Raw genomic sequence first — 25757 nt, forward strand, 5'->3', positions numbered from 1 at the left:
TTTTCCACACCCCGACTCATTTTCCTCATCTTCAGAAGCATCTACATTCACCAAATTGTGTATGGTTTATCCATGGACATATTCTCAGATATCTATACAGGGGCGTAGGCATGGGTGGGCCTGGGAGGGCACATCCAAATATCTGCAGACCCACCCACCAACAACATTTCTGTACAATGTTACGTACTTTAGCATTTTACACATAGAAAGATGTAAAAAAAAAATGTATTTATCCACAATCTGCTCAGAGTAAGTCTGTACTGAAGTGGCTTAACCAAATGAAACCAAAATATTTAGGCTGACTTAATCCAGTGTCCCGAAAAATGGATTTGCGGCATAGGAAAATATGTGCATATTTAATGATATTGCCTCATTTGCACATTTTAGTATAATGTATAAGAAAAGGTGCAATACAAAAAAAGTGTTATAGTTGACATTGGTGCCATTTTTTTGCGATGTCAAAATGGAGTCCTACTACATATGGGGGGTGGGGAGGACATATCGTCACAAATGTTGAATACATTTCTTCTAAACTATTTGGTCTTAATTTAGAGTAGGCTGGTTTTAGGGTAACGGTTAGGGTATGGGTGACGGGTTAGTTAGCCACAGATTTATGGCGCTATACTTCTGTCCTCTCTAGGATGGCCAGATGGTGACAGCCATGTAGAGAGGGTGAGGCTAACTGCATTTGGCTGTCAGAAATGTCTTCTTAGTCAGTGTCTCTGCTGCCAGGAAAAACAGCCCTCGTCATCTTGCTTTTAGTTCAACACGTTTCCGAAATCGACAGTTCTGATCAACATCATGTTCCCATATTGAGAGCTATGCCAAATCCGAAGAAGATGAGGGTGTGGCGGTTGACTATCAGGCAGATTTTGCCCAATTATTGGCAAAAGAGCTGATCAGGTTGGTCAAAAGGCAATAGGCAGATTGGTTGGTTAAAAGACCAATTACTGGAAATAGATCAGAATTGCCAAATCAGATCTGTAAATCATGTTCTCCTTAAAGGAGATGGATGAAGTAGATCCACATGGCTTATCAGTCTGTTCAATTCTGATGGAAAAGCATCAGCTCTCAGCCACGACTGTCAGCATATCCATTCATGATTTATTTTTTTATTACATGCATATCTATTTTTCATAGCAATACGATATCCTATCTTATAGCAGCCCTTTCTATGTTCAGTGTGACGTACAGTATTTTTGACTGAAACCATAGAGGGGTATTTGAGGAGGAGGGGGTTGAGCCAGCCGATGTACTCTAGATACTGAGAGCTAGCCATCGTGCAGTGACGTCACCCGCCCTGAGATCTAGTCAACTGTCGCTTGTGCATATGGTTTGGATGTGTTGTGAATTTTCTGCACATTGCAGACGGATGCACAGGCCAAATTACTTTGAATGTTACTTGAAGTCTTACAAAAACAATGAATGAGCTGGTGAGACACAGCACTTTAACAGGCTATAGAACCATCAACACTGCATTCTACACACGCACTCACACGGACTCACACGCACACACCTGAGGGTTCTCTCTCTCACACCCCGTGTACACCTGCCATTCAAAATGCACTTTTATTTAATTGCCTGTGTTTAAAGTTACAACATTTATTGTGTTCACGGCTAACTATTTCACCACGAAAGGCTTTTGTATCGTCGTAATGCGGAGATAAACTGCAACGCTTCTCTTTCTAGCGATGTTGCTGCACGTCTAGCACACAGTCCACAGGGCTGTGTTGTATTCATTAACACCAGTGTCAAACCATGGCTAAATTCCATTATCCACATTAGCGTCCCACCTAGAAGGCAAGCTCAATACACTGCTTCATTCTAAGTAGTAGGCTAGATGCTAAAGTGGATATTGGAATAGAGCCCATATGTGAAATCCCTGACATTTCAGGGTACTATTATTTCTGACTGACCATCACTAGTAGGTGGAGATATATAGAGGAGTGGATAGGAGGATAGAGGACAGTAAAGTACTGTACTAACATGGTCTAAAAAGCCTGGGGAGCAGCACCACACAACGTGTGTGTCATTCAGGTCATGGCGATGTGTTACTTGATTGTGTCCACAGCAGTGCCACAGTAGTGTCCTTGACTTTTCTCTGTCTGTGCTACTGTCAGATCTGGGTCCAATATGCATTTGTTTTGTTTCAAATACTTCAGGTGCGCTTGATTTAGCTTGACTAGCATGCAGAGTTTGCACTTGGGACTATACCATTAGTTCCATTGTGCTGGACAAGCTACATCAAACACACCTCAAGTATTTGTAATGTATTAAATGTGTGTAAAATGGCCCAGGTCTGGCTATTATTACAATATCTTTAGATGTTGTCTAATCGCTGCAACGGGTTCGGGAGAGGCGAAGGTGGAGTCATGCGTCCTCCGAAACATGACCCGCCTAACATCGCTCCTTAACACCCGCCAGCTTAACCCGGAAGCCAGCCGCACCAATGTGTCGGAGGAAACACCGTTCAACTGGTGACCGGGTCAGCCTGCAGGCACCCGGCCCGCCACAACGAGGCGCTAGAGCGCGATGAGCCAAGTAAAGCCACACCAGCCGAACCCTTCCATAACCCGAACGACGCTGGGCCAATTGTGTACAGCCCAGAATGAACACGGGTCTGTAGTGATGCCTCTAGTACTGCGATGCAGTGGCTTAGACCGCTGCGCAACTTGGGATGCCCAGTATCTTTAGCTTTGACTTTAATATGGGTTATTGATGACTGTTAGCATGTTTGATATTTTTAGCTGTGCTAAAAAAAAACTGACTGTTATTAATTCCATGCCTGGACTCTATTCTGCAAATACAACATCAGATATGTTCAGGCTTTTATGATTGTTAATCTTTTTGTTTTCTCTGTTTGTTTGGGACATTTCTATACTGGCTGTCTGCCAGAGATAAAGTTAATTCTGTAAAATGTCTGTAGAACAAGTCTATACACAATCTAACTGGTTTGTTTTTAAATATATATATCTAATGACTTGAAAACATACAGTATTCTCAATTATTTTTCTGTTTACCGTCTTATTCAAAAACACCCATCTGCCTCATGACTTATTCTATTGATATAACCTGTGGTGGTCCAACTGTACAGTGGTTGTGTTCAACAGAAAACATACAAACACAGAACTGATGCTTCATATAGATGAGTGTTTCATGGTTGCTTCAGTATCATTTCACAACGATATTTGTATGAAGCCTGCAGACTTCTCATTTTCCTTACAGTATCTACACAGACAGTGTGGGATATGCACTCGACTTTAGACCATTTTTGAGGAATGAAAAGCGGTGACAGGCTTTTGTTTCGGGGTGAGCTATCAATTTAATCCGATGATGAGAGAGTAGAGAGACACCCCAGACTCTGTCTCTGGTTGGAACAGACGGTCTGTCCTTGTTGACCAATCAGAACAGACCATTCGGAGCATGAAAGTGATGTTATGTAAGCAGGACTGGGTGGCCAAAGTCAACAGACAGACAGACGGTATGCAGATGCATTTTACTGTCCCAGGCCTCAGATACAGCAATCCATGGATATTATTAATCCACCGGCTACTACACACAGGCACGCACGGACGCACACACGGCACAAAGCATAGATATGCACAGCAGTGTGCAAGCATGGAGGATGTTACCATACCTAGCTAGCTCCCACAGTGGATAACTGCATAACGTACAATCACTCAGCTGCTAAATCATTTTGCAGAAAAGTTATGACCTATACATGTGACAGTAACTAAATGGACTACTGTAGTGTAACCAACAACAGCATCTGCAATTACTAGAGAATTAGCCTACTGTACTGTAGGCCTAACTCTTTACTCAGTATACCAAAAATATAGTACGGTACTTTATTCTGTGGGATACAGTACCATTTGAAATGCAGCAGTTCTTTCCCTGCCCACAAAATGTTTCCACAATGCACCATAAATTACAGTATGTTGCAGTAAAACATTTTACAGTATTTTACTGTTGATAATACCCCAAATTACTGTATAAATGACAGTTTTCCGTTACAGCCTAACTTTTTACTCAACTACTGTATTGTAGGCCTAACTCTTTATTCAACCTACTGTATTGTAGACCTAACTCTTTATTCATCCTACTGTATTGTAGGAATAACTCTTTCCTAAACCTACTGTACTGTAGGCCTAACTCTTTACTTAGCTGATCCTGTAAACTTAAACCATGTACTACTGCCATATCCACAATTTACAGTAGAACTGGGAGAAATATTATAAATGCCAGAATGTATGGGGACATCAGAGAATTGAAGGTAGATAGTGCTCTACGTTCTAACGTTCTCTGACTGGAGTTCCACTGTACATGTACTCGCACAATCCCTCATGATTAACCAACTGACAGACTCTCTGTGTTTCCTCATGGTCCTGGTAAATTAACTCTGCCAGGGATGTTTATGTCATCAACATGCATGTAGTGTATGTAGCTAATGCAGCAATATGACCAACAGTCTTCTCCATAGTCATGTTACTCTAGCTCCATTCAGGTTGGGTTGTGCTTCATACAAAGGCTGATCAAAAGAGTCCTGGTTAAAAAGGCCAAAGTCCGACCCCTAAAATCATCCCCAGTGGAATAGGTCAAACTCTTGTTATAGTGCATTTACAATAACATGACTGTCACAAGTAACAACACACACTCAGACGACCCTCAGACACAGGATGTGTGTCAGAGGAGTTGACTAAACCACATACAGATGGGACCAGACCAGACTAGGAATACACTTTAAATTGGGCAAAACAAAGCTCTCTAACTCCTTGACTCAGCATAGTGCAGGGGTCCTCTGACCTGCTCTCCCACTACAGAAACATCCCCTGGTGTCCCTGGCTCTCCCCTCTCCTCCCTCGCTCCATCCCTCGTTCACCAGTCAGTCTCAACTTCCTGCTGTGGCTTGGCTCAGGCGTTGGCCCTGGCGACGGTTGCTTAGACAGCATTGCCGGAGAGAGAATAGAGCAGTTCATGCATACACCGACACACACACATCAGTCATAACGAATGAACACACACACGCACCCGTCTCAACGGCAGTCAAAACACACAACAACTCCCAACACACACACCCGTCTCAGTGCCAGTCAAAACATTGCTCGGCCGAGTTAGCACATCATATCCTGTCCCAGCGCTTCTCCCAGGCCCAGTTGTTAATGGCTCAGCTTTTACTGCTGACTTTCACAGACAGAATCAGCAACACGAACAGCACAGCACGGCCCTCCGGGACTGCATCCGCTCGCTCTGGGAGAGAGAGAGAGGGCGTGGGGTGTGTGGGTATGTGTTTTGGAGTGTGTCGGCTCTTAGTGTGTGTGTTTCAAGTTGTCACATGCGCAAGTACAGTGAAATGCCATTCTTGCAATCTCTTTGATGCAGTACTAGTACTATAAAACAAGTAAAGTAGAACAAAAACACACAAGAAATAGAAATAAGAACACGAGAAAGTAAGCTACTGTATATAGAGGGTCACTTCCAAGGTCAGTGCCAATACCATATTTGCAATGTGCAGGGATACTGGAGTGGTAGATGTAGATATGTGTTGGGGTAAGGTGACTGACGAGGCATCAGGATACAGTGCCTTGCGAAAGTATTTGGCCCCCTTGAACTTTGCGACCTTTTGCCACATTTCAGTCTTCAAACATAAAGATATAAAACTGTATTCTTTTGTGAAGAATCAACAACAAGTGGGACACAATCATGAAGTGGAACGACATTTATTGGATATTTCAAACTTTTTTAACAAATCAAAAACTGAAAAATTGGGCGTGCAAAATTATTCAGCCCCCTTAAGTTAATACTTTGTAGCGCCACCTTTTGCTGCGATTACAGCTGTAAGTCGCTTGGGGTATGTCTCTATCAGTTTTGCACATCGAGAGACTGACATTTCTTCCCATTCCTCCTTGCAAAACAGCTCGAGCTCAGTGAGGTTGGATGGAGAGCATTTGTGAACAGCAGTTTTCAGATCTTTCCACAGATTCTCGATTGGATTCAGGTCTGGACTTTGACTTGGCCATTCTAACACCTGGATATGTTGATTATTGAACCATTCCATTGTAGATTTTGCTTTATGTTTTGGATCATTGTCTTGTTGGAAGACAAATCTCCGTCCCAGTCTCAGGTCTTTTGCAGACTCCATCAGGTTTTCTTTCTTGGTCCTGTATTTGGCTCCATCCATCTTCCCATCAATTTTAACCATCTTCCCTGTCCCTGCTGAAGAAAAGCAGGCCCAAACCATGATGCTGCCACCACCATGTTTGACAGTGGGTATGGTGTGTTCAGGGTGATGAGCTGTGTTGCTTTTACGCCAAACATAACGTTTTGCATTGTTGCCAAAAAGTTCAATTTTGGTTTCATCTGCCCAGAGCACCTTCTTCCACATGTTTGGTGTGTCTCCCAGGTGGCTTGTGGCAAACTTTAAACAACACTTTTTATGGATATCTTTAAGAAATGGCTTTCTTCTTGCCACTCTTCCATAAAGGCCAGATTTGTGCAATATACGACTGATTGTTGTCCTATGGACAGAGTCTCCCACCTCAGCTGTAGATCTCTGCAGTTCATCCAGAGTGATCATGGGCCTCTTGGCTGCATCTCTGATCAGTCTTCTCCTTGTATGAGCTGAAAGTTTAGAGGGACGGCCAGGTCTTGGTAGATTTGCAGTGGTCTGATACTCCTTCCATTTCAATATTATCGCTTGCACAGTGCTCCTTGGGATGTTTCAAGCTTGGGAAATCTTTTTGTATCCAAATCCGGCTTTAAACTTCTTCACAACAGTATCTCGGACCTGCCTGGTGTGTTCCTTGTTCTTCATGATGCTCTCTGCGCTTTTAACGGACCTCTGAGACTATCACAGTGCAGGTGCATTTATACAGAGACTTGATTACACACAGGTGGATTGTATTTATCATCATTAGTCATTTAGGTCAACAATGGATCATTCAGAGATCCTCACTGAACTTCTGGAGAGAGTTTGCTGCACTGAAAGTAAAGGGGCTGAATAATTTTGCACGCCCAATTTTTCAGTTTATGATTTGTTAAAAAAGTTTTAAATATCCAATAAATGTCGTTCCACTTCATGATTGTGTCCCACTTGTTGTTGATTCTTCACAAAAAAATACAGTTTTATATCTTTATGTTTGAAGCCTGAAATGTGGCAAAAGGTCGCAAAGTTCAAGGGGGCCGAATACTTTCGCAAGCACTGTATATGATAGACAGAGTAGCAGTGAAGTATATTGTGATTGGATGTGTGAGTGTGTGTAGAGTCAGTATGAATGTTTGTGCATATTATGTGTGTGTGAGCAAATTAGGTGTGTGTGTAGAGTGTGCATAGAATGAGTGTGTGTATATAATCAAATCAAACTTTATTTGTCACATGCGCCGACTACAACAAGTGTAGACCTTACCGTGAAATGCTTACTTACAAGCCCTTAACCAACAGTGCAGTTCAAGAAGAGTTAAGAAAATATTTACCAAATAAACTAAAGTAAAAAATTCTAAAAGTAACACAATAACGAGGCTATATACAGGGGTACCAGTACCAAGTCAATGTGCAGGGGTACAGGTTAGTTGAGGTAATTTGCATTTGTAGGTAGGGGTGAAGTGCAGATGCATAGATAATAAACAGCGAGTAGCAGCAGTGTAGAAAACACATGGGGGGGATGGGTCAATGTAAATAGTCCGGGGGCCATTTGATTAATTGTTTAGCAATCTTATGTCTTGGGGGTAGAAGCTGTTAAGTAGTCTTTTGGTCCTAGACTTGGCGCTCCGGTACTGCTTGCTATGAGGTAGCACAGAAAACATTCTATGACTTGAGTGACTGGAGTCTCTGACAATTTTATGGGCTATCCACAGACACCGCCTATTATATAGGTCCTGGATGGCAGGAAGCTTGGCCCCAGTGATGTACTGGGCCGTACTCACTACCCTCTGTAGCGCCTTGCAGTCAGATGCCGAGCAGTTGCCACACCAGGCGGTGATGCAACCGGTCAGGATGCTCTCGATGGTTTAGCTGTAGAACTTTTAGAGGATCTGGGGACCCATGCCAAATCTTTTCAGTCTCCTGAGGGGGAAAAGGATTTGTCGTGCCCTCTTCATGACAGTCTTGTGTGTTTGGACCATGATAGTTCGTTGGTGATGTAGACACCAAAGAACTTGAAGCTCTTGACCCGCTCCACTACAGCCCCGTCGATGTTAATGGGGGCCTGTTCAGCCCGACCTTTTCCTATAGTCCACGATCAGCTCCTTTGTCTTGCTCACATTGAGGGAGAGGTTGTTGTCCTGGCACCACACTGTCAGTTCTCTGACCTCCTCCCTGTAGGCTGTCTCATCGTTGTCGGTGATCAGGCATACCACTGTTGTGTCGTCAGCAAACTTAATGATGGTGTTGGAGTCATGTTTGGCCACACATTTGTGGGTGAACAGGGAGTACAGGAGAGGACTAAGTACACACCCCTGAGGGGCACCAGTGTTGAGGATCAGTGTGGCAGACATGTAGTTACCTACCCTTAACACCTGGGGGCGGCCCGTCTGGAAGTCCAGTTGCAGAGGGAGGTGTTTAGTCCCAGGGTCCTAGGCTTAGCGATGAGCTTTGTGGGCACTATGGTGTTGAAAGCTGAGCTGTAGTCAATGAACAGCATTCTCACATAGGTGTTCCTTTTGTCCAGGTGGGAAAGGGCAGTGTGGAGTGTGATTGAGATTGCGTCATCTGTGGATCTGTTGGGGCGGTATGTGAATTTGAGTGGGTCTAGGGTATCAGGGAGGATGCTGTTGATGTGAGCCATGACCAGCCTTTCAAAGCACTTCATGGCTACCGTCGTGAGTGCTACGTGGCAGTAATCTTTTAAGGCAGGTTACCTTCCATTCCTTGGGCACAGGGACTATGGTGGTCTGCTTGAAACGTGTAGGTATTACAGACTCGGTCAGGGAGAGGTTAAAAATGTCAGTGAAGACACTTGCCAGTTGGTCCGTGCATGCCTTGAGTACAGGTCCTGGTAATCCGTCTGCCCCAACGGCATTGTGAATGTTGACCTGTTTAAAGGTCTTGCTCACATTGGCTACCGAGAGCGTTATCACACATTCATTCAGACCAGCTGGTGCTCTCGTGCATGCTTCAGTGTTGCTTGCCTCGAAGAGAGCATAAAAGGCATTTAGCTTGTCTGGTAGGCTCATGTCACTGGGTAACCAGCGTCTGCGTTTCCCTTTGTAGTCTGTAATAGTTTTCAAGCCCTGCCACATCTGACATGCGTCAGAGCCGGTGTAGTAGGATTCAATCTTAATCCTGTATTGATGCTTTGCTTGTTTGATGGGTCGTCCAAGGGCATAGCGGGATTTCTTATAAGCATCTGGAGCATCCCTCTCCTTGAAAGCGGCAACTCTAGCCTTTAGCTCGATGCGGATGTTGCCTGTAATCCATGGCTTCTTGTTGGGATATGTACGTACGGTCACTGAGGGGACAACGTCGTCGATGCACTTATCAATGAAGCCGATGACTGAGGTGGTATACCCCTCAATGCCATTGGAAGAGTCCGTGGTAAATAGACTGCATTAAAGTCCGTGGTAAATAGACGACTACGAATAATATAGATGAGAACTTTGTATGTGTGTGTGTGTGTGTGTGTGTGTGTGTGTGCGTGTGCGTGTGTGTGTGTGTTGATGGTTTGCTTTCAGAGAGACAAATAATCATGTTTTTTTTTCATAATGCTATATATCTGCCTCACTCTCAGAGAAATAAGTAGTGCTGCTCAAATAATTAAGTAGTGCTGCTCAGAGAAATAAATAGTGCTGCTCAGAGAAATAAGTTGTGCTGCTCAGAGAAATAAGTAGTGTTGCTAGGTTTTACACAGTCAAATGTAACAAATAACTCATTTTTTTACAAAGAAAAAAATGGGTGAAAATCGATACAGCAATATCAGCTCTGTATGTAAAAGATTTACATTTGACATTTCCGTCATTTAGCAGATGCTATTATCCAGAGCGACTTACAGTGCATTTTATCTTAAGATAGCTATGTGAGACAACCACATATTAGGGTCAAATATACAGGACACAAAAATTCCATTCCAGCTAAACAATGGCTATAGTGTCTTAGCTTTTATTACTTATTTATATAATAAGAAAGATTCCGAATACAAGGAAATGAAACATTTACTAAAACGAGTTAGTACCAGAATAACATAGAACAACACTGCACATGACCAAGGGCGCTCCGTTCTTAAAGGGGGCATCAGTAATTAACAGAACATGACATTCCTTCTTTTACACAACCAAATGTATTTTTACCACACCACAACCAACACATTTATCATAAATGGTAGTTATTTGACCTTGAACAGTCTTAGTTTAATTTTTTTTCTAAGTCCAGTCTGTCTGGTCTACGGCGCCTCGGATTGTCTGGAGGCTCCTGAACATCCTCAGTGTGTGATCGCTCCATTATAGCTTCTGCTATAGCAGCACCTTCATCAACACGTTCCCTTCTTTCAGCCTGGGGTCTCTTTACTGCCCCTCCATCCTCTACAGTTCCCTGTGTGTCACTCTCAGGAGCTCTCTGTGCCTGTTCTCTCTTGATTGTTGTGCTGTTTTCCGTGGAATGCATTTGGTTAATGTGACGCCACCACATTATGTCTGGGCTCACTTGAACCTGGTAAGTTCTGGGTCCCGTTTGTGTGTGTACGGGTCCCTCTTGTCCATTTCCCTCCTCTTCTGTAGTCTCGCACCATCACTTCCTGTCCTGTTTGAGCCACCGTAGAGCATCTTGGCTTATTTGTTCATCACTTCATTAAGCCTGTTTGGCTTCATGATGTTCAGCTGTGTGCGGAGAGGCCTCCCGAACATCAGTGCAGCTGGGCTTTCATTTGTTGTGTCATGTGGGGTGTTTCGGTAGGAGACCGGCAACTTGACCAGTTTTGTTTGCAAAGTCCCTTCTTCTCGTTTTGCTGCACGGAGTCCTTGCTTTTAGGGTTTGCACAAAGCGTTCTGCCAGCCCATTGGTGGCAGGTTGGTATGGAGCTGAGGTTGAGTGTTTGATTCCGTTTACTGACATAACTCACTTACAACATCTTGCGCGTTGTCACTTACCAGCTGCAGTGGCAATCCAAAGCGTGCAAACGTAGTTCTGAGACACTCTATCGTCTGAGCTGAGGTGGAGGAGTCAGTGCAAAACACCTCTGGCCATTTGGAATGGGCATCAACTATAACAAAGCAACTTGTGCTTTTCAAAGGGACCAGCGTAGTCCACATGAATTCTTTGCCATGGCTCTGTGGGCCATTCCCATGGGTGGACTGGGACAGGAGCAGGCATGTGAAGGGTTTCCAAACATCCGCTACAGTTCTTCACCATATTATCTATCTGTTGATCCAGACCTGGCCACCAGAAGTGTCTCCTTGCGAGCAGCTTCATTTTGACAATTCCACCATGACCTTCATGTAGTTGCTGCAAAACCTGATGTTGGCATTTCTGGCGTATCATGACTCTCATTTCCCACATCAAACATCCTTGGAACGTTGTCATTTTGTTTCTCCGCTGGAAATACGGAGTCAGCTCCTTTCTGCCTGTAGCTGGCCATCCTGACATGGTGTAGGTGTACACTTTGGAAAGGTCACATCTTTCCTTGTCTCCCGCTTGATAGCTGTGCGTGTGACAGGTAGTGCCTCAAGCTGAGTGGAAAGGAAAATGTCCACTGCATCCACACTCCTTTGTCTTTCTCCATCTGCATTTGTGTGGCGGGATGACGGCTTAAACTCAATGTCATACATATGACTGGCAAGGACAAGGTGTATCGCTGTAACCTGGCCGGTGTCATTGCCGGAGTGTCTTTCTTTGAACTGAAAATGGAAAGCAAAGGCTGGTGATCCGTAACCAGTGTGAAACGCTTGCCATATAGGTAGGCGTGGAATGTCTCGACGCCTCACACTAGTGCCAGTGCTTCTTTGTTGATTTGTGAGTAGTTCTTCCCTGCATCATTCAAGGTTCGTGACGCAAATGCAACTGGCGTCTCTGACCCATCTTTCAGTGTGTGTGAAAGGACGGCCCCTAAGCCATAAAGGGGACGCCTCACAAGCCAACTTCACTGGCAGTTCGGGGTCGTAATGCATTAGGACCTGTTCAGATGTGGTGAGCCGTTTTGCCTCTAGAAACGCATTTTCACACTGCTCTGTCCACTGCCATGTCCAATTCCTTTCCAGGAGCTGATTGAGAGGCTGGAGTCCTGCTGAAAAGTTTGGGAGGAATCTTCTGTAGTCATTGATCGGTCCCGTGAAAGATCTCACTTCTGTGTTATTTTGCGATGGTGGTGCCTATACCACTGCATTGATTTTGTCCCGTGTTTTGTGCAATCCATTGCGGTCGATTTCATGTCCACAGAAGACAGTCTTGTCTTTGAAGAACTCACACTTCTGTAAGTTGGCCTGTGGTCCATACTCTTTCAGTCTTCTCAGGACCTCTTCCAGGTTAGCCAGATGCTCTTTGTCTGTGCGTCCTGTTATGATCAAGTCATCCAGGATACGCTGGGTTCCTGGAATTCCTTGCAAAATCTGGTCAATAATTCGTTGCCAAATGTCTGGGGCCGATGCAATGCCAAAAACCAGGCGGTTATACCTGTATAAATCTTTGTGTGTGTTTATGATAGGTGAGAATTGTCTGTTAATTGAATGATTAGAATATTCCGCCCTGAAACATATAATTGTATGGAATTGATTAGAATGTATAAAATCATAATCAATAAATGTGTAGTCAGAATTAGGGTAAAACAATATGTCTTCGTGGTATTTTAAACACAGACTGTCTGAGCTTGGTGCCGACCTGACTAGAGATTTGGGAGAGAACGGGGAGTACGTCTCAAGGACAAGGTCACTATCTCTGTCGGCTGGGTAGTGAGACAGACAGTGTGTGCGTAGCAGGACGTGTGTGTGTGTGTATGTTTGTAAGGACGTGTGTGCGTATGTTTGTGTGTATGTGTGGGCGTGAGAAGTCAGGATAAAATGAATTGATTTGTATTCTTGACTTCAGAACGTTCTCGTGAATAAACATTTAACTGTGGTAGACTGGGCCTCTGTCTGTTTTCATTCGACCAGGATCTTACAAATTCTTGTTTGCAGACTGAGAGTGATATAATTAAATTGGGTGATGTACCTGGAGAACATAATTCTCCTATCAGTTTATTGTCAGGTACTGTTTTGAGCTCTCTTCAACCGGTAGCTGCATGCAAGACTGTTTCAGGTCAATTTTACTGAAGTGTTTCCCACCAGCTGGTGCAGCAAAGATGTCATCCAGTCGTGGCAGGAGGCATTGGTCCACATGCAACATTGACTTCACAGTTACCTTGACATTCTAACAGACCCGTATTTCTTTACAATAGGAACAATGGGTGTGGCCCATTCACTGCTGTCCACTTTCGTCAGGATCCCTGTATCCTGTAAGCGATCAATTTCCGCTTCCACCTTTGGTCTCAGGGAGTATGGAACAGACCTGGCTTTGCAGAATTTGTGGGTTGCGTCATCTCTCAGTACAAGTTTGGCTGTGAAGCCTTTTACTGTTCCCATCTGATCACTGAAAACTGTGTTGTATTTCTTCCACAAGTGTTCCAGTGTTTGGTCTGTGCCTTTCTCTTTGGACTGGAACGTGTGGAGCATTTTCAAGTCACACCAGTTCAGCTTTATTTTTGAAAGCCATTTCCTGCCAAATAATGGGGGGGCCAGTTCCAGGCACCACATGCAGCTGCAACTGCTGTGTTTGCTCCCAATAACTCACTCTGATCTGCAACGCCCCCATTGGGCTCAATCTCTTTCCTGAGTATGTCTTCAGCAACCCATTTGTCTTCTTCAGCTTGATAGCCTTGAAGTGCTCATTGTAAACAGTCGTGGAAATTATAGCCATTGTGTCCAGCTCTATTTTGAGGGGTTAGCCTTCGATTTCTGGCGTCACCCATATTATGCTACTGCTGGGAGAAGTCACTGTGTTTAACATGGGGATGCAGGTAGCCTAGTGGTTAGAGTGTTGGGCCAGTAACTGAAAGGTTGCTGGATTGAATCTCTGAGCTGTTTGTTTTTCTGCCCCTGAACAAGGCAGTTACCCACTGTTCCCCGGTAGGCTGTCATTGTAAATAAGAATTTGTTCTTAACTGACTTGCCTAGTTAAATAAAGGTAATAAAACTTGGTTTACCAAATTAATCATTCATCTGAATCACTGCCGCTGTTCTCTGCTAGTGCATTCACTCTGCTAGTGCATTCACTGTGACTGAATTTTGCTCTGCATGCTCTTTGAATGTGCCCCTTTCTATTGCATTTGTGACAAATTTAGTATTTGAAACTCTGCTCTGCTCCTCTGCTCTGTGACCATCTCTGTCACGCCGGTTGTATTTTTCGGCCACACGGGGGCGCTGTCGGCTTCGTGAAAACATGTGCAGGGAAGTTTGTGATCGGTCAGTATTTATTTATTTCCATAGCTACAGGAATTTCAACAGCCTTTGCACAAGTGAGATCTGATTCTCTGAGCAAACATTTTTGAATGTGTTCATGTTTCAGGCCACAAACAAATCTATCCCTTTTTATTTATTTTATTTAACCAGGCAAGTCAGTTAAGAACAAATTCTTATTTTCAATGACAGCCTAGGAACAGGGTTGTTCAGGGGCAGAACGAAAGATTTTTACCTTGTCTCCTTTCGGTTACTAGTCCAACGCTCTAACCTCTAGGCTTCCTGCCGCCCCCTTAATGTGTCATTTAGGATCTCCAAACTGGCAATGCTCAAGACAGTTTCATCAACTCTGCTACATATGTACTAACACCCTCCCCTCATTCTGATCTCTCTTGTGGAAACAAAACATTCCGCGACGAGGAGTGGTTTAGGTGATAGGTGATTTTGCAATATCTCCACAATCTCTGTGAATGTTTTATTGAGGGGCTTCAGAGTCAGTCAGATCTCTTAGCAAACTGTACGTTTTTGGGCCAATTAAATGCAACAACGCTGGTAATCTCTTGTTATCAGCAATGTCGTTTGCAATGAAGTGCTGTTCCAGTCGTTCAATGTAAGTTGCCCAGTTTTCTTGCGTGTCATCAAACACATCTATTTTCCTGATGCTAGCCATTCTCTTTACCTCCGGCTCCACGGGTCTTTGATCTGCCGCCTCGTTCTCGTCAGCTCTCCCCTCGTCTTCACTGCTTGCTAGCTGTTGTGCTACAGGGTCAAAATCTTCCTCTCTTCCTACGAACTCCATCTGTATTCGTGATGCACACTGCAGGTAATCATCCTCGTCGCCATTGTAGTGTTTTAGCTTATTACTTAAAAATATGATAAAGACAGCGAATACAAGGAAGTGAAACTGGAGCTTCACATTTACTAAAACGAGTTAGTACCATAAAAACATGGAACAACACTGTGCATGACCAAGGGTGTTCCATTCTTAAAGTAATTAACAGAACATATCGCATTTCGCAAAAACAACAAAAACATGTACATCTCAAATCTGTGAATACACACACATGAAGGTACACATAAGCAAACATTTCTGATGAAAAAACACCGATATCATTTTTTGGTGTCGATATGGCATTTTAGAAATACACTTCATATATTTTATGAATCTATTACGGACAACTGATGTTTATATCAGAAGTCTAAGACAGTGCTACATAGCTCCCACTTTCTTGTACCCACAAATCCGATACCCAGGACTGCACATTTTTGTTCCAGCCCAACACTAACAGACCTGATTCAACTACTTAAGTGTTTCATAAGTTTATCATCAGGTGTGTTAGGGCAGGGCACAGAGATGAAGAGTGATATTCAGAGCTGGCAAAGACATTATGGTCAATATCTATTGATATGGATCTGAACAGTGGCGGTTCTAGCTTGTATGGCTCCCTGAGCCAACCCCCCCCTTCAGCGCCTCTCCCCAACAAAACAAAAAAGCACTATTCTGCACTAACTGTAATTTTTATTCAGACATTTGGAACAACACAAATAATCCTAACATTTAAAACTATATGAATCTATATACAAAAATAAGACTCAGAAATATCAAAAAGTAATAACAAAGACAAATGGAAACAAAGTGTCGTATTTAAATACAAATAAAAAAGAAAATCAAATTATTACACTATTACCCTATTGCTAACAAAAACAAACAAATAAAACTAAATTGCACAAATCCTATATCACACAAATACACAACTATAATAACACACTTATAAAGAAGAGAACCTGATTATTACACTATTGTACTTCAAACAAGAAACATAAACTAAATTGCACAACTAATTGCATTAATACTGTACAAAGTTAGAGGTGCACTATTTGATAGATTCCCCCACTGTCATGCGGAGCGGATCAGGTGAACCCAAGAGCAGACTCAGACAAGGAGACTGGGATGAGGTAACCAAGGTATTTATTGAAACACAGGGAGAAGATTGAGTGCAGGCCAGAGGAAGCTCAGGCGGTTGCTGGAAACCAGGTGTGGAGGCTGAGGCTGGAGCGAGAGGTGTGGGGACAGGGTAAGCATCCAAGGGAGCGTAGAGTGGGGTATCCAGGACAGAGTAGCGGGGTGAGTGGGAGGCCTTTCCAGGCAGTAGTGAGCCTAGCTCACAAACTAAAATCAGGGTGCCCACTCCGACAAGGTTAGTTGACCCACAGTCCCACACGGTGACATGATATCATTGACGTGACTTGCAAAAGAGCGATAGAAAACCGATCTTGTAAATGTCACCATTCAGAATACATTTATTTTTTCATTTTTTGAGCGGGCGCTCCATGCCGCCCCCTGGGCGGCTGCCCATGTCGCCTATGCCTAAATCCGCCACTGGATCTGAAGATGAAGTCCCATCCCCTACTGTGTGTAACTACTGTACATTTCACTGGACAAAATGTCTGTTTATAAATGGTGGTGACCTTTGAAACTGATTCTGAAAAGGGCATTTTGGGCTAAACTGTCTTCATCTTCTGTCTCTTTGTTCTCACACATGCATATAAAGCCTATGTGCACACATAATCTGGTCAACATATTTCCCAAGACACTGCATTTCACAGTTGAAAAGGAGAATTCAGGTGACTCCCGCAGAAGCACAGACATTAGACAGGAATCCTAATTATATTTGACACCCCAATCAGAGCAGGACCCAGTTAAAAATGGCAGACACATTTTGATGTGAAGGGGCTCTATGACAACAGCCTATCTAGGATTTTATACAGTGCATTCAGAAAGTATTCAGACACCTTCTATTTTTCCACATTTTGTTACATTACAGCCTTATTCTAAAATGTATTTTTTAAAAATTCTCTCATCAATCTACACACAATACCCCATAATGACAAAGGTTTTTAGAAATGTTTGGCAATTTGTTTAACATTTTAAAACAGAAATACCTTATTTACATAAGTATTCAGAACCTTTGCTATGAGACTCGAAATTGAGCTCAGGTGATTCCTGTTTCATTTGATCATCCTTGAGATGTTTCTAGAACTTGGGAGTCCACCTGTGGTAAATTCAATTGATTGAACATGATTTAGAAAGGCTCACACCTGTCTATATAAGGTCCCACAGTTGACAGTGCATGTAAAAGCAAAACATCTCTCAGCGCTCCACCAATCAAGCCTCCACCAATCAAGAGTGGGCAGACGGAAGCCACTCCTCAGCAATAGGCACATGACAGTTTGCCAAAAGGAACCTAAAGACTCTCAGACTGTGAGAAACAAGATTCTCTTGTCTGATGAAACAGAATGCCAAGCGTCACTGTGATGTGGTAAGGTTGGACCCAGGTGTAGAGAAGAGACCAGATGAGGAATCAGTGGTTAAGGTTAAACATAATACTTTACTGCGAAACTATAGCCGTAGAATCATAGTACACTTGAAAAAACAGCAAACACTAAGTCTTGAAAACTCAATCAGGAAACGAACGCACACGGTAAACAATTCAAGCTTCTGCAAAGGACCACAGAAAACACACCTATTTTAACAGGGACACAACCATGAAATAGACACACCTGAGTCCAATAAAAGTCTCTAGGGCGGTCTCCTAGCCGCCCTCTGGTGCCAGGAACCATGGCAGTCACGTCTGGAGGAAACCTGGCACCATCCCTACGGTAAAGCATACTGCTGGCAGCATCATGCTGTGGGGATTTTTTTCAGCGACAGGGACTGGGAGACTAGTCAGGATCGAGGGAAAGATGAACGGAGAAAAGTACAGAGATCCTTGATGAAAACCTGCTCCAGAGTGCTCAGAACCTCAGAATGGGGTGAAGGTTCACCTTCCAACAGGACAATGACCTTAAGCATACAGCCAAGACAATGCAGGAGTGGCTTCGAGAGAAGTGTCTGAATGTTCTTGAATGGCCCAGCCAGAGCCGGGACATGGAACCCAATCTAACATCTCTGGAGAGACCTGAAAATAGCTGTGCAGCTACGTTCCCCATCCAACCTAAGCCTGCAAAGATTTGCAGAGTAGAATGGGAGAAACTCCCCAAATACAGGTGTTCCAAGCTTGTAGTGTCATACCCAAGAAAACTCGAGGTTGTAATCGCTACCAAAGGTGCTTCAACAAAGTACTGAGTAAATAGTCTGTATACTTATTTAAATGTAATATTTCAGTACGTTCTTTGAAATAAATTTGCAAACATTTAAAAAAAACTGTTTTGTCTTTGTCATTATTGGGTATTGTGTGTAGATTGATGAGGAGGGAAAACGATTTAATCAATTTAAGAATAAGGCTGTAACTTAACAAAATGTGGAAAAAGTGAAGGGGTCTAAATACTTTTGGAATGCGCTGTATCTATGTCCAGAAGTAAGAATCTTCCATATATAATACCCAATCATACGCAACACACACACCACAGATAATATCATATCAACAAAGATGCTCCTTCACATTCACAAAAATATCCCTATTCTACAATTTGGCAACTCTATATATATTTCCACTTTCTATTATATTTAGCTACATTCAATTCTTTACATTGTATTATTCCTCCTGCAATTGAGGAGGGGGGGTCCACCAGTCTAGGCTACAAAACAATCTAATTTCAACAAGTTTCCCTTCGAATGGAAGATGAAGCTTAAAACCTGAAAACTATGGGAGGTTAATGTTTTTATTTAAAAGGGTTTATTAATATGCCTCTCTCCTCTCCTGAGGCTCGTTATAACGGTAGAGCCGCACTGTATTTTGTGAGGAGTGGTGCAGTCCCACACCTTTCCTCATTTTTGTTTTGCTTTATTGAAGAGATAATAAAATGGTGGAATGGTGGGGGGTAGTGGGAGTCAAAGTAACAGATGTTTAAGGTGCAGTCTCTGTTGGGACCGTAATTAAACCATATAAGCTTTATTCCTCTCCTAGAGTCAGCTCTATCCCCAAGGGAACAGCTTCTTGCAAAGGTCCTTTAGGTCAAACTAATGGAAACTCTGCCTGAGAGAAACTACATACGGGACTGTGAAACTGTGAAGCTATAGTAGAGGAGATTCAGGAACTTTTGGAGGACAACTCAATTAAATAAAAGGCTTATTTGTTCAAAGTAGAACCAATGGGTTTCGGCTTTTGGCCTTCAAGAGTTTTTAGAGAAGTAAAACAGAAAGAGGCTTTTATACGTCTGACAATGTGTATGCAAATAAAAACATGACGTCATTGGTTAAATCGGTTGTAGAAAGACCAACCAATAGATTGTGAGTGCATGCTGTGAAGTCATAGCACACTGTATGCATCATAGGCCTATGTGTAGTGTACACAAAATACACGTTTTCCTGAGAGCTTATTGTTCCTTATGGAATATTATAAACACATTTCAGTCTTTGAATGTGTAATTATTTGCGAAAAGAGAAACACACAAACTGGGGTCACCTGTCGGAATGGTATAATGAGTGTTTGTTCTGAGAGGGACCAGAGAGTCTTGCTGTAGGAGAGAGAGCGAAAAAGAGAGAAGCGATGTATATGTCAGAAGGAAGAAGCACTGGGATCAGAATAATGAAACTCAGCCCGCGGCTATACACACGGCTATACACGCACACGTTCCTCCTCCAATCAACATTCAACAATCCCGACTTTCTCTCACTACAAATCTTTCTGCAGCTGGCTTCAAAAGGCAGTATTCCTCTCTGAGACACCCTGGAGCAGAGATATTGATTTCCTTAGCTGTGGGTGTGTGTGTGTGTGACAGAGCCGAGATGTGTGTGTGTGTCGACACACTAGTTAATGCCTGACTGAATACAGCTGGCAAGAATTCAATCAAAATGTACAGCAATGTGAGACCATGGGTTAAAAGAGAGAATGGGAGGTCGACGCAAATGTGATCAGAACGTTTAGTAATGGGCTGGTTTCTCAGACACAGATTTAAGCTTATTCCTGGATTTAAAAGAACTTTAAATGGAATGGATTCTACATTAAGCAGGCTTTTTTTTGTCCAGTGGAGTTCATTTGGGTCTGGGAAACCTTCCCTATAAGAGATTAAAACTCATTCAAATCAAATATACAGAAGTCTCTCGTGCCTTTAATGGGATAGAAAATATAGACAAGGTTCAGAGAAAAACAAACACCTCTCCTCGCCGCTGGGGGCTGGACTAACACACAGGCCTTTGCCACCAGGGTTGTTAGCCGACAGGGCCCTGGAGGGAAATGGGCTTCAGCACCTGCAGGGAGAGGAAAGAAGGAAGAGAAAAAGGTCAATGGTCATGTTATGTACAGAGACACGCACAAACTCTCCCCCTCTTTCTAGATTTAAGGGGTGTCACTCCAGCTTCTAAGGTACCTGGTACGATGAGCTAATTACAACAAAGTTCCTCTGCAACTACCACAGAGATGCTTTAGGATGTTTCACCACAAGTGAATATATGATCTGTTATCTTCTGTTAAACTGAAGTTATGGAGAGGGTGTTCTTTCAGCGTTACTCCTGAATGTCTTGGGTGAAAATCTACTTGACCAGAAAGCAGATGTGTGTGAGTGTGACAATGATGTGAGTGTGTGTCAGTGAATGTGTGTGTAGTCCGGTCTCCAGCCGTAGGCAGGAATTTTCTAAACTGAGAGGAGGAGAGAAATGGTCCACATTGCAGACATGGCGGCCCAGGATAGGATGACTGAATACAACCACTGAATACAGCCATCTCTCTCTCCATCATCTCTCAAACTTTCTTTTAGTGACACACTCAGAATAAACTTTCGTACCCTCCCACTCTCTCTTGGGTGACATGACATGGTCAGAAAGAAAGCTTTCACTCTCCCTCTGTCCGTCTCCTTCCCATTCTTATTTTCCCTCCCTTCTCTCCAGCTCCATCGTGGCACATTGTTTATCTTGGCTTCTACTACCCTCTGCTGGCTAATGAGACTCAAGTGTAATTTATATGCAGTGTGTGGCTCACCTTCTGGACTCTGCTGCCCACCTATGTGTGGATGTGTTTAACTATTCTTGTCCACAAGAATAGTAAACAAACAAACATTGACCAACTGGGGACATTTTGTTGGCACCCACAAGGTGAAATGCTATTTCAAAAGGGGTTTAGTGTTAGGAGGTAGGGTTAATTTTAGGGTTAGGAGCCTGGGTTAGGTTTAGTGTTAGGGTTAAGGTTAAGGTTAGATTTTGGGGTTAAGGTTAGGATTAAGAATAGGGAAAGAGAACGGGTTAGGGTTAAGGGTTAAGGAAAATCGTATTTTGAATGAGACTGAATTGTGAGTCCCCACAAGGTTAGCTGTACAATATTGTGTGTGTGTGTTTGTGTGTGTCTCATGTGCAGTGTGGGGCTGTGTTTCTGGCTGCTGGGTGCATGTGGTTAAATCTAAAGGTGTTCTGTCTTGTGTTTTGTGTGTGTGTAAAACTAACTGTGTGTTGGGGGGTTGCAGAGGGAGTGGTGGCAGTGTGCCGTGCGGCGGCCTGACGTGGGCTAAAGCGCTGAGCTGTGGTTCTCCTCATGATGAAGGGACTGGCCTCCCCTAGCGGGATATCAGCAAACCCAGAGAGAGAGAGAGAGAGAGAGAGAGAGAGAGAGAAATAACATGAGGCTAATAGCAAGTAGTTGCTTAAGCTATTAGACCTAAAAAAGGAGAAAGCTGTTGTAACCCATTAGCCATACACTATTTCTTCCAGTCTCACCTCTTTGCACCAGCTCAGGAAGTCCCTCTGGCCTAAACTCTTCCACTTCCTGTTCACTTCCTGGTTTCGGCATGGTTGCCGTGGCTTTGATCCTTTTAGCAGCATTCAGCAGGGCCTCCTGGATTTTAAATGGAGTGCTGCTGTTGTCGCTAGCTGCTATTGCACCACAACCCCTCTTCCCCAACGGCCCCTGACCTGCAGGAGCCGTGTTCTCAGAGTCTGCCGTGGGAGCCGACAAATGACTGAAAGTTTCTTCACGTGCAGTCGCAAAAAGCATCAAACGCTATGATGAAACCGGCTCTTATGAGGACCGCCACAGGAAAGGAAGACCCAGAGTTACCTCTGCTGCAGAGGATAAGTTCATTAGAGTTAACTGCACCTCAGAAATTGCAGCCCAAATAAATGTTTCACCGAGTTCAAGTAACAGACACATCTCAACATCAACTGATGTTCAGAGGAGACTGCGTGAATCAGACCTTCATGGTCGAATTGCTGCAAAGAAACCACTACTAAAGGACACCAATAATAAGAAGAGACTTGCTTGAGCCAAGAAACACAAGCAATCTGTCCTTTGGTATGATGAGTCCAAATTTTAGATTTTTGGTTCCAACCACTGTGTCTTTGTGAGATGCAGAATAGGTGAATGGATGATCTCTGCATGTGTGGTTCCCACCATGAAGCATGGAGGAGGAGGTGTGATGGTGTGGGGGTGCTTTGCTGATGACACTGTCAGTGATTTATTTAGAATTCAAGGCACACTTAAGCAGCATAGCTACTACAGCATTCTGTAGCAACACGCCATCCCATCTGGTTTGCGCGGAGTGGGACCATCATTTGTTTTTCAACAGGACAATGACCCAACACCCCTCCAGGCTGTGTAAGGGCTATTTTACCAAGAAGGAGAGTGATGGAGTGCTGCATCAGATGACCTGACCTCCTCAGTCACCTGACCTCAACCCAATTGAGATGGTTGAGGGTGAGTTGGACCGAAGAGTGAAAGAAAAGCAACCAAGAGCTCAGTATATGTGGGAACTCCTTCAAGACTGTTGGAAAAGCATTCCAGGTGAAGCTGGCTGAGAGAATGTCAAGAGTGTGCAAAGCTGTCAAGGCAAAGAGTGGCTACTTTGAAGAATCTAAAACATAAAATGTATTTTGATTTGTTTTTCACTTTTTTGGTTACTACATTAATTCCATATGTGTTATTTCATAGTTTTGATGTCTTCACTATTATTCTACAATGTAGAAAATAGTACAAATAAATTAAAACCCTGGAATGAGTTGGTGTGTCTTTTGATTGGTATTGTATATATATTTTTTAGCTAAACAGGTAGCTCTGCACCACCTGCCCTGTATGACAGGTCGCCACAGCTCACAGTTAACACAACCTTACCACAGTTAACACAACCTTACAACTGACCAGTATTTAGCAGGGAAATGTCTAGGCCTGCCTAATTTACAGATACATTAAGAGATGGATGGAGAGAGGGAAAGAGAGAGAGAGAGAGAGAGAGAGAGAGAGAGAGAGAGAGGAGAGAGAGAGAGAGACAGAGAGAGAGGGGGGAAGAGAGAGAGAGAGAGGGAGAGAAAGAGAGAGAGAGGGAGAGAAAGAGAGAGATAGATTGATGTTACCTTCTGGAACACTGGGTCATCTTTTTTTCCTAGCCACCAATAAGAGGCTCTAGTAGTCTATGAGAGCAGAGCACATACAGTAATAACTACTACAGCTCCCACTCTCTGGTTCCACACTCCAACTGACTCCCACACTGCACCACTCACTCTCCACTCATCATCCAGGACTCAGGAGCCTGAACATGGCGCTGTTATTCATTTGTTACAGTGATGATACGGCTGCCCCTTGTGTAAGATTATGAGATCAGTGTGGCTTGTGAGGCTCGTAGCTGCTTCAGGAAAGATGATCTATATACAGTATTGACAAGATTGGACTGTCTGCTCTAACAATGGGGATACATGTTCGGAAAAGGCGGAAGGCAAGCGAGAGGAGACGGGAACATTCTAGCCAATGAGAGGGCAGATACGCATGCGTGAACAACAGGCACAACTACAATATAAACTTTTCTTTCTCAAAGTTTCCAGGATGCCACGTATAACAGTACATTCGTAACTACCTAAATATTACGAAACTTCTATTCGATCAAATAAGCCTTACTTAGCAAATTAGCAATTACATTTTATGTTGACCAAATTCGTCACTCTCATTGACCTCCATACAAACAAATCCCCACTTAGTCTGCTTCTCTGGCATTAGTGGAGCTGTGACCAATTTTGCAATAAAAAACCAAGTGGGAAGGCGGTAATTACCAGTTGTGAAGTCGTAAATACTGAACACGAGTTGGATACATTCACATGCTTTGAACTCCTTGAGAAACACAGATTGGCCAATGGTCAACAAGCTGCGTCCCCCATGAACTAAGTATAGCTACACCTTGTAAACAAATTGTCGTGCTCAAAAACCATATTACAAGATTGCCTTTTATAAAAAATGTTTTGTTGGTCCATTTAACTGCCAAAAACGCTGTTAACAAGGTAATTTCATTTGGAGTTTCCCCCTAGTAATTACCACTTTGAGGGGCATTCAAGTGGATTTTTCCCAGTCATACAGTATGTTGTAAATACCACCTTCCCACTTGGTTATGAAAGCAGCACAAAGGCCCAGGATTCTGGTCTGGAAGTACAGACAAAAGGGGAAACCCAGACAAATACACAGAGTGTACTAAACATTATTAACATCTGCTCTTTCCATGATATGAAATGACCAGGTGAATCCAGGTGAAACCTATGATCCCTTATTGATGTCACTTGTTAAATCCACTTCAATCAGTGTAGATGAAGGGGAGGAGACAGGTTAAATAAAGATTTTTAAGCCCCGAGACAATTGAGACATGGATTGTGCATGTAGTGCCATTTAGAGGGTGAATGGGCAAGACTAAAGATTTAAGTTCCTTTGAGTGGGGTATGGTAGTAGGTGCCAGGCTCACTGGTTTGAGGGTGTCAACAACTGCAATGCTGCTGGGTTTTCCACACTCAACAGTTTCTTGTGTGTATCAAGAATGGTCCACCACTCAAAGGACTTCCAGGTAACTTTAAAAAAAACAACTTTATTTAACTAGGCAAGTCAGTTAAGAACAAATTATGATATACAATGACAGCCAACCGGGGAACAGTGGGTTAAAGATGGTGGAGTTGAAGCTGCACCACTGTCTCACCCCATGGCCCTGTGGAGAGAAATGTGTGTTTTTTGCCAATTTTAACTGCACACTTGTTTGTGTACATGGATTTTATGTATGTTTTTCCCCCAACACCACAATCCATCAATTTCTATAGCAGACCCTCATGCCAAATTGAGTCAAAAGCTTTTTTGAAGTCAACAAAGCATGAGAAGACTTTGCCTTTATTTGGGGTTATTTGTTTGTCAGTTAGGGTGAATATGTGGTCTGTTGTATGGTAATTTGGTAAAAAGCCAATTTGACATTTACTCAGTACATTGTTTTCACTGAGGACATGTACGAGTCTGCTGTTAAGGATAATGCAAAGGATTTTCCCAAGGTTGCTGTTGACACATATCCCACAGTAGTTATTGGGGTCAAATTTGTCTCCACTTTTGTGGATTGGGGTGATCAATCCTTGGTTCCAAATATTGGGGAAGATGCCAGAACTAAGGATGAAGTTAAAGAGTTTAAGTATA

Source organism: Oncorhynchus clarkii, chromosome 19 (genome assembly GCF_045791955.1).
Source record: "Oncorhynchus clarkii lewisi isolate Uvic-CL-2024 chromosome 19, UVic_Ocla_1.0, whole genome shotgun sequence".
NCBI classification, from domain to species: domain Eukaryota; kingdom Metazoa; phylum Chordata; class Actinopteri; order Salmoniformes; family Salmonidae; genus Oncorhynchus; species Oncorhynchus clarkii.